This window comes from Apis dorsata, unplaced genomic scaffold, assembly GCF_000469605.1.
Source record: "Apis dorsata unplaced genomic scaffold, Apis dorsata 1.3 scaffold_161, whole genome shotgun sequence".
Lineage (NCBI taxonomy): Eukaryota > Metazoa > Arthropoda > Insecta > Hymenoptera > Apidae > Apis > Apis dorsata.
The window spans coordinates 95,811-105,993 of NW_006263450.1; the positions used below are offsets into that span (position 1 = coordinate 95,811).

Genomic DNA, 10,183 nt, shown 5'->3' on the forward strand with positions numbered 1-10,183 from the left:
TAAAATTACATTCGGTTACGATTCGATTAAAAATAAAACAAATATTGGCTCTTGCGTATATTCTTCGAAATCTGCGCTCTCGTTACATTGTGAGCTCCACACTATTTACTCACTATCATGTATATTATTCCACGACTATCAATTTCGAGTTATTTATAACGATTCGTTAAATAATGTGCTCCTGCCATCATGCGCCATGGCGCCTTCTTACTAATAGTAAGATTATATAGCATTGAAAACAAAGAGCAAGAAGGAAGAAAGATAAAAAAGAAAGAAGGAAAAATTTCCATATGAACGTTGTATAAAAGAAAAAGAAAGATAGGAAGAGAATAGATAACATGCGGTGCATCGTATATATAAAAATAAGAAATGCATAACGGACACGCAACGGCGGAGGAGCGAAACTGCTCGAACATTTTAAAGCGCAATAGCATTGATGTACGTTCCATATCGAGCGACCGGCTACGCCACGTGCTGGCGCGTGTTCAAACAAAGAAAAGAGACAAGGTCTTTATTATGATGCACCTAAAGAAAGACTTCTTTATAAGGACCGGAGAAGTACGGGTTAGTCTTTTCTTGTTGAGTGTTCACGCTTCCAACCCGTTTTCATACCTATATCTTGTTCTTTTCTAAAATTGTTTTAGATCTTTCTTTGGAATTATCTAAAAAGAAAAGATCTGATGTTGAAAAAAAATAGGGATTTTAAAGCGTAAGTTGGTAATCTTCTAAGATTGTTAAATGAAGTTTGAAAAATGATCGAAAGAACAGATAAATGATCTCATTAATTACATTTGAAGTCGGTTATATTGGTAGAAAAATAATTTATCAAGATCATTTCAAAGTTAAAAAAGCTTGATAAGCAATATTATGTTAGAAGACGTAGTAAGAAATATATGTACGTATGGTTCTTAAAACATAATTGCATCCTGTTATACCCTTTTGTAACCTTGGGCGGTTTGAAGGTCACTGTACTCACAATCAGACTCGTTAAGTTTCTTCCATATCTATGCACTAAGAATGCTCCAACAAAAGCGCAACTTTTTCATTTAAAATACTCAAATAATAATAATTGTTTTTAAAATAATCTTGAAAGAAAAAGATTTCTACCAATATCCAAATACTGAGAAAAAAATGTGAATAAAATTACTATTTTTTATTATCTTCTCTTCTAAAGAAAAAAAGTACTTGAAGCGAGATAATTTTTATTCTTCTTCAATGATCATTATCCAAAAATAATAATGAAAAATATGCATAAAAAGAAAAAAAAAAAAAAGAAATAGTATCAACAACATTAAAATTCAATTCAAAAGTCTCAAAATAAAATTTATCGTCGTTCATTAATATGAATGAAGAATGCATAATTGTAATCATCTCGTTTCCATAATGTATTGCAAAAAACACACACACATATAGTCGCGTATGTAGAAACAAAAATAAGAATTTTTGTTTTGATGCACCAGAACAAGATGTTTCTGCTTTATAAGAATGAAAGAATGATAACCTCTTATTTGAATTTAGACACCAGACTTCTGCGGTTTTAATCCTTTTTTTTCTTCTTCAATCCTTCTTCGTCGCGTCCTTTTCTTCGTTTACGTTCCCTCTCTCTCTTTCTTTCCGTCCCACTTGCTCTCTTTTTTTTCCAGCTTGAGTCAATCGAAACAATGATTCGTCGTGGCCTTGCAATAACGGTACTACTTCACTTTTCAGGTTTATGGCAGCGCGCAGAATTAGCAGTCTGTGTGACACAACTGGTGGACACGCTTCCTGCTGTATTATTTCTGACGCATGAGAGTAACTCTAAAGACCATAAAAAGGAAAAGAATGCGACGTAATTAAAAATGAATTGTTCCTTAAAATTTCATAGATTTTACTTTCTGCAATTTTTAATTTTAATATGGTAATTCGTTTATATTTGAAAAAATCCTTAATCAATCTTGAAAATAAAATAATCTAATACATTATGTAAAAAATTAATTGATACAAGAAACATTTCATAATTTTTTAATGTATCGAGCAAATAATTGATTTAAATTAATTAAACCTGATGTATAATTGCTCTAGATAAAAAATCCATATGTTGTACATGTATATTATTTTCATCCATAAATGTGTAAAATTTATTAATTTATTATCAATACACATATATTCTTAAAACAACGAATTGGCGTTTAAGAATAATTAAAAATTTATTTATTTCTCAAGATATATTGAAATATTTGTTCCACATATTTTTTTATCTTTTAAATTAAATTAGAAAATTCAGGAACTTTGAGAAATTTAAAAAAATATATATATACTAATAACACGCTAGAAACAGCACAAGGAAAATGATGAAAAATCTGAGATTTTTTGCAGAATAATTATCCATCATAAATTTAAAACGTAGTTTCATATTTAAATGAGCAAACTTCTTTGTAATTGAATAACACAATAATTGTTTGAAATGTAAAGAATATTAAATACATACAAAAAAATATACATACGTATAATAATATTATTATAATAGCTTGAATTGTTATATTAATTTATATAGATTGAACATCCGAAATGAAAAATTAATAAAAGATCTTAAGATATAATCTTCAAGATGTTTCTCAGGTAAAATTAAAAAATTTCTCATGCTTATTCGAGCATCCTTGAATACAACGACCATACGGAACATCTGTATAGAATGGTGGCGCGCGGTTCGATGGCCGCGGACTATGAATCCGCAGAAAGACCGCAAGAAAGAAGTTTCCCGACGAATTGTTAGGAACAAAGAGATGGAACATTCGAGTCAATACACGACCCAAGGTCATTGCTACCCGTCGCCGACGCATCCTCGGAATTTCCGATTTTCTTGTCATCCTTTTTTTCCCCATGCCAGTGCAGACAGCGCGCGCGCCCACCTCGCCATGAATAAGACACGAAGAATCCAGTGAAAGCCCGTTCCTACCTGCAATAGATGCTTTGTTTCTTCACCAGGCGTTGGTGTATGACGCGTATGATATACCTGTTCCAGACAAAGCATACAGTGGGAATACACGTGTAACAGATGTCGCTCATGGTATCCTTTGGTATACGGTCTACTTTCAAAAATTCAATTGCATAGTAAAGAACTTGTGTGAAATTTGCGAAACGTACATATGTTTTCAATTGTGTGAATATTGTTGTTAGCATTATCTCACGCGATGTTTACTAATAAAATTTATTTTTAAAAATAAATACTATCTTATTTTGATACTAAAGATAAAAGAAAAAATTGTATAAAGATGAACCATGGAACCGTTTTGTATAACTTTCTCGATCTTTTCGAAGTATGTAAGTCGTATATTATTCGGCAGAATGATAAAATAATTGATCGTATACTTTTGATACTGAATCGAAAAAAAAATATTGACATTAAAATTTCAAAACATTCACAGTCATTAGATAAAACAAAGGAATCGTTTAATATCTTGGACGTTTATAAAAAAATTGACGTAATATTATGAAGTTAATACGATAGAATTAGTTGTTAAATTAGTCCTTTTAAGAAATATAGATCAGTAAACGGTATCCTATAAAGATTAGATTAAATATTAATTAAAATTATATTTCCTAATTATTATACATGAAATTATTGAATATCTTATCAATTTTTTCTAAAAATATGAAAATTCTTTCTGTGGGTAAATAATCTCAATTTCATGTTTTTATATGATTAAACCTGATGAGATAATTATTATATTAATTATTCAATGAGTTCGCAAACTTTCAATTCGATGTAAATAAGAAATAACAGATAGAATCAACGACATTCAATGAATAGCTCTAATATCACGTTATCGCATAATTTTCCCATGGGAAATTTATTCGGTGCGGAAGGTAACGAGGTTACAGGAGAAATTTTGTTAAGGTTCGTGTTCTTCCCATCGATAATTTCACGTTTGCGCGACCAACCTGTCCATTTTTAACTTAATCATAACTCCATCGGTGACATTAAACCTCTCGAACGTTGAGGCGATCACGTACTTAAAATAAAAAGCAAAATGTCTTCATCGGAAATATCTGCTTAATATTACAGTAATTAAATATTAATCAATTATCTATCTTTAGATTTTACGACAAAGCGAATTAACATCGATTGAATGTCAATAATAATACAAATCTTCGTTTATCTTAATTAATTGAAATCACCAACTGAAACTGATCGTTTGGTACTCTTTCGTTAATGTTCAATTTATATTGACCACCATTCAAAATGGTACCGAATGAACTAGCCTGTCAGAATCGTAAATTGAAACGATCGTAAAGATTCATGAAGCGTCGTTAAATAACACTTATGTTAATGATCGCGCACACACATATACGTATACAACACGCACGAAATGGTTCCAATCTAGTAGAAATGTGACGATTGTCGTAATAAAAGCACGCGGAGTACATGGCTGACGGCCAATGGTACAAAAATTCTTGCTTGATTCTAATTTCATCCCGGTATCTGTGCGTAAAATCGTTCACATTCGATTTATTTATTGTTCTTGATTCTATTCAATAAGGAGATGCAGCCATCTTCGACTAAACTTCATTCAACGAAGCCAACACATACCATCATGAGGTAATCCAATACAAGCACGTGATGAGCGCGATTATCCGAGATGCTATTACAGCGAAATCACTATCGAGCAAATTAAGCTGAAACTATCGAAGCTCGCGCAGAATCATATAGCACCTGTTTCAAAAAAAAAAACTCGACTTGAATTCTATGTTTATAAACGTTTAATCAGAAATCAATCGATTTCATGCTCGACCAGTCACCCAAATTTTTCAATAAACAGATTTATTTGTTTGAAAATTTTGATACTTTTTTTAAAATGTATATATGAGTTCTACAACATAGAATAAGAATTATAAGTTACCTTAATCTTTTACTAACTCGATGTAACGAGTAAGGTTAGTATAATAAAACTGATATAAGTAGCTTAAAAAGTCCTACTAAATAAGAATTAATTTCTACTAGAGATCAAATGTATGAATTTTCGTTTTGCAATGTTTATATTAATTTCAAATGTTCAAATATTGCACAAAAAAAATCGATCTTTCATAATATGGAGAACTATTGCGTGTGAAATATATATATGTTGCACACGTGTATCATTCAATTGCATAGATCGAAAATGATCGAAATCTAATGTTTTATGACGTAAAATCACGAAACAAGCATTCTCTTGACAAAAACCATCGCTACATCGATACAGTATATCCGCAACATAATCGAGGATCTGCATTCGATCAATAATTCACATGTAAAAGAAAACGGTTCGTGATCAAATCACGTATATTTTATATATATTTAAAAAATATATCTTTAAATAGAGTTATATATAAATTCTAACATGAAATTATATAATATACATAGAATGAATCGTAATCATCGGTTTCAAATAAATATATGTATACATATGTATCTGCTTCTACGATAATATAAACATTATTTTTAACTTTATAATATTTCGAATTATATTTTTTAAGTTTTTCTATAATACATACGCGATTATTAAATTTTACGAAGTTATTTATCGTTGGCTATAGTATAAAAGCTAATTACGTGTATTCGTACATTTGATGTTGTTTTCACTTTGTTTTTATTGATAATAATCTGATTTAGATTGTATATTTTTAATAACTATTTGACGTGACGATTATAGTACTAATAAGAATAAGATTATGATTGATTCGCGCGACAAGCGAGACATCTATAATCTCAATGATGTAAAATAAAGAAGGGCGCGCTATGTTGCAGTTCGATAATACTGCACACGCGATAATCGATAATTCTTTTCAACGACTAACCCTATATGGAAAAGGGTTAAATAGATGATCAGTAAACAGTTGTGTTCGCGAGAAGGTATTCACGTGTTTGACCCACGATCGACAGAACACGCATCGTGGGTCATGCAATACAGTCACGACTCCACGCGTCATCGCGTGTATTGACAAAATGTTTTCTATTGCATATCACATGCAAGGCGGTACACGGTGATACGGCCTTAACTTGCATTATATGCAGGGGCGTAGATCGACGTCTTTCATGATAACAGATGAAAGAAAAAGAAACAAAAAGAAAAAACAATAGAGAATTGCAACGATTTGATAAACATTTATCAAGTGGACTTATACACGATATTTATGTTTTGCATTGTATGTTTATATATTGTATATAATCACAATGTGACTATGTCTCATAATATTTGTAAATTGATTTTATCCTGAAATTGTAATTTATTTTTAAATTATAAGTTTTTTTTTGTATCACTAAAAGAAAATATAATCAAGATTGTAGCTTGTATATCAGGATATTTTATATAACAAAAATATTTGAATATTGTTGTCACGTAAAAAATAAATATATTTATAGAATTAAATAGATATCGAAGTTATAATAATACATTAATATATATATATATTTTTGTGCTAATTATATTTAAAGAGATATTAAAATTTATGTCATCATTAATAAAAACTTGAAAGATGTGTGAAAACAAATAAACAATTTAAAATAAGAATTGCATATAAGATAAAAGACGCAAAAAGATCGAATGTTTATAAGATAAATCAATTCATTTATATGTATTATATGCATCATTATATTCGTATGTTATAGATCATATCTCGCAAATGGAAGATGCATAATATCACCTATGATGCAAGGAGATTAACATGAAAATGTATAAATAACATGAACGATAATAACAATATATTTATTAAATAAATATAACAAAAAAAAATTCTATATTATTCTTCAAGTTATCATATTAGAAATGATCGTGAGATCGTGGTTCCTGTATCAAAAAAGATATCGATTTTTACTTCAATATAAACAATAAATATACACACTTGGAATATCAAGTGCAATATAATCAAGCATTTGATAAAGAAACAAGAAGCGTTGCGTCGTTTTTACTTTTATCTTGACACGAATATAATATTTTACGTGACAATCGAAATATCTTTGAATGATAATACGATATAAACAATAAATAGAATTTCATAACACAAATTAACAACAAATAAATAATATATGTATATATAAGATTGCAAAAATAATTGTATTATTTGATAATTTAGTATTTCAATTTTATTTTGATAATGATATAAATAGTTTATAAAAAAGCAATGCAACCTGCTCTGGATCGTCGGGTAACAACGATATTTTTTTTTTGTTTTGTTTTCCATTGAATGCATGGGGAGATATGGCTTCAATAAGTCACGCAAACTTCTCAACGAATAAGGATCCGTATGTTACAAGAAATGAACTTTTTCATAAAAAAAAAAAAAAAAGTGGTTTTATAAATTTTTCAATATTCATAATCTTTATGATTTTATTATTATATTTTATTATAATTTAACTTAAATTACTTAATATATAACATATTACACACTGAAGAAATAGTAAAACGCAAATTCTATTCTATTTTGATACCAAAATAATCAACGTTGCAAAGTAAAGTAGAAAAGATAATACAATCCAGATATCAGTTAGACATTTATTTTTACAAAAAATAGCTATAAATTTGTTTTTTTTATCTCACAAACTAAAAGAACATTACCAACCAATGCTACGATAAATATAAAATTGCAGAAATCAAAAAATATTTGAAAATATTCTATCCACGCGGTAGCTAAGAAATCTCAAGCACAAGTCCACACGGGAGAAGCGGCATGCACGCGATTGCCTAGTGTTATCGTATGTGTGTGTCTGTGTATTCCCCCCTACAAGAGAGAAAGAGAACAATGACTCTAAAGACGTCGCACGTTTTCTTCGCAACAAGTTTTACATTACACTCCGTGGCGGCGGGACTGAGCGACAAGCAACGGAGTGTTCTTGCTTAGCATGCAGATAACTTCTCCATACAGTAAGGTGCACAGTCGTTTTATAAATAATTCGCGCGGATGTCTAAAAGAGCCAAGATTGTTGGATCACAGGCAAGATAGCATGCACACGCAACGGGAGTAATTATATACAATATAACGGTTCCATGCAGAAAGAAACGAACCACGATAAGGACGAACAAGTTGCTAAGAACATTTTTCTAGTTATGTTAGATGGATATAGATCAAATTCATTTTTTAAAAATAAAACAAAATCATTAAAAAAAATTTTTCTTGTTTGATACTACTTTTATTAAGTCTTATGAAAATTTAATCAATAAATGTTTATGTATATGAAATATTTTAACTGAAGACGTTAAATCTTAACTAATAACGAAAAGGGAAAACATTCGAATTTGTAAATATTATGAATTGCGTAATATACTAGTAGATAATGTTGAATATATGCGTATAAGAACGAATGAATCATACTTTCAAATCCCTGAATAACAATAATGATAGTAAGTTAATTTTTTGCTGCGAAAATTTTTATTATATTTAATGAAACAAGATAATAGAATATTGTAATAGTGTGAAATCTAAGTGTAAATCTTGAATTCTTGCGTTTTATTTGAAATATATTATAAAAAAAAACGTTATCAAATCGATAATCATAAAGTCAATAGCTTTTTTCTTATTAAAATTCGTTGTTGGTCAGAGCTTTCTTCCATCTTTATTCCATTTCTACAGCTTTTTTTTCTTGCGTGCATGTATATATTCCAGGCTCGAATAAACATATAGAACATATATATGTGTTATCTATTCGCAGTATATTCGCAGTATATTTATGTATATGTATGGCTTCGATTATTGGTTCGTCAACTGCAAGTGAAATCAAACAAAAACATTCGCTTGATGATGCGCAAAGCGAGAGCGATGCACAGATTGAAAATATTATTTTTTTCATTCTTGTTATAATTATAGATAGTAAATATAAAAAAAATATATTAAAAATATATTAAAATAATTATGAAATTTGAATTCGATTTATTAATATAAAAATGATGCATTTTAGGCATCGTAATAAAATGTAAATATCCATCTATTATAACGAATATTCGATTTGATCAACATTTATTTTAATTAATTATTATTATAATTATGGATCAGTGAATGAAATTTATATTTATTTATTCTTATTCCACGCAATGATTACTGGACAAATAAATTAATGGCGCATGACAAAAACTTCGAATAGTTTGGGATATATGTTCTAGATAAAGAATATAATCCAATCTATAGCGAAGCATCACATGGGATCGTTCCGTGAAATCAGCAGAAAAAAAAAACAGTAACGTGATTTAATTTATTCTGATCGATTTAAAAAAAAAGAAAAAAATATTAAGAAATATTTACTAGATAAGAAAACAAAAAATTAACTTTTTTTTTAAAATATATTAATATGTTCGGTATATTTTATAACGTACAGTTAAAATATGCCTTTTTTTTTTTGATTATTTTCATATTGTGTAATCATTATTATGAAAAATATGTCTAAAAAGAATTCAAGAAAAAGCAAAGTTGAATTGCGTAGGTCACGCACGTACAACGAACCAGCGACAGAGTGATAAATGATAGCGAGGTTTTTGATCGCAAGCCCCACCACTATTGAGAGCCGAGTTTAATCAAGTGCGCGCGAAGAAAATAATACGTTAAGTTATGATACGGTAATAAAGTACGTTTCTAACGGAAGTTTACTTGCAACGCATAACTATCGAATTATGAATGAATATCTTCGTTGTTTGTCACGTTTCACTAATCATTATGACTAATAGTAATAAATTAAAGGTCATTTCTAATATTTTCCTATATTGCAATAATCTTTTATATCAAAACGATTAGTATTAAATACAATTATTGTTTTTGCAAGAAAATAATAATTTTGATAGATACGTTAGAATATAATAAATCAATGTTGTATATAAGTACTACTCATACAAATATGGATAAAAATAATATTGAATAAAAAAAAAATTAAATTTAATATTATTTATAGATCTTTAAGTACTTATAAGTACTTACGTAAATGTATATATATCTATACCTATACGCATCGAATATAATCCCCTTTACCTTATTTTAACCATGAGCAACACAATTTAATGATTATAAAAGTCATTGCCCTGACTGGTATAATCAGCAGAATCTCTCAAATTAGCAGAATCTCTATAGAAAAATAACAGAGAAAAAGAAATTATTAGAAAAACAAAACACCCTCAGAGTATTCTGGAACATGCGTTGGCCAGCCTGCGAGACGGTTCTATCGCGCGCAGCTCAGCTGACAGCCCAA

The 10,183-nt window shown here is 29.1% G+C and overlaps 1 protein-coding gene across 2 annotated transcripts in view; it reads right to left on the bottom strand.

The window, feature by feature from the left end:
* Nucleotides 1-10,183, bottom strand: part of LOC102680472 (protein yippee-like 1) — a 16,149-nt gene that overhangs the window by 3,349 nt on the left and 2,617 nt on the right. Inside the window, exon 2 of one of the 2 annotated variants that reach the window (XM_006613624.1) lies at nucleotides 1,502-1,797. The exons of the other annotated variant lie outside the window; for it this stretch is intronic. The gene's annotated coding sequence lies outside the window, so the exon portion shown is untranslated. The remainder of the gene's footprint in view (nucleotides 1-1,501; nucleotides 1,798-10,183) is intronic. 2 annotated transcript variants of the gene reach the window in all.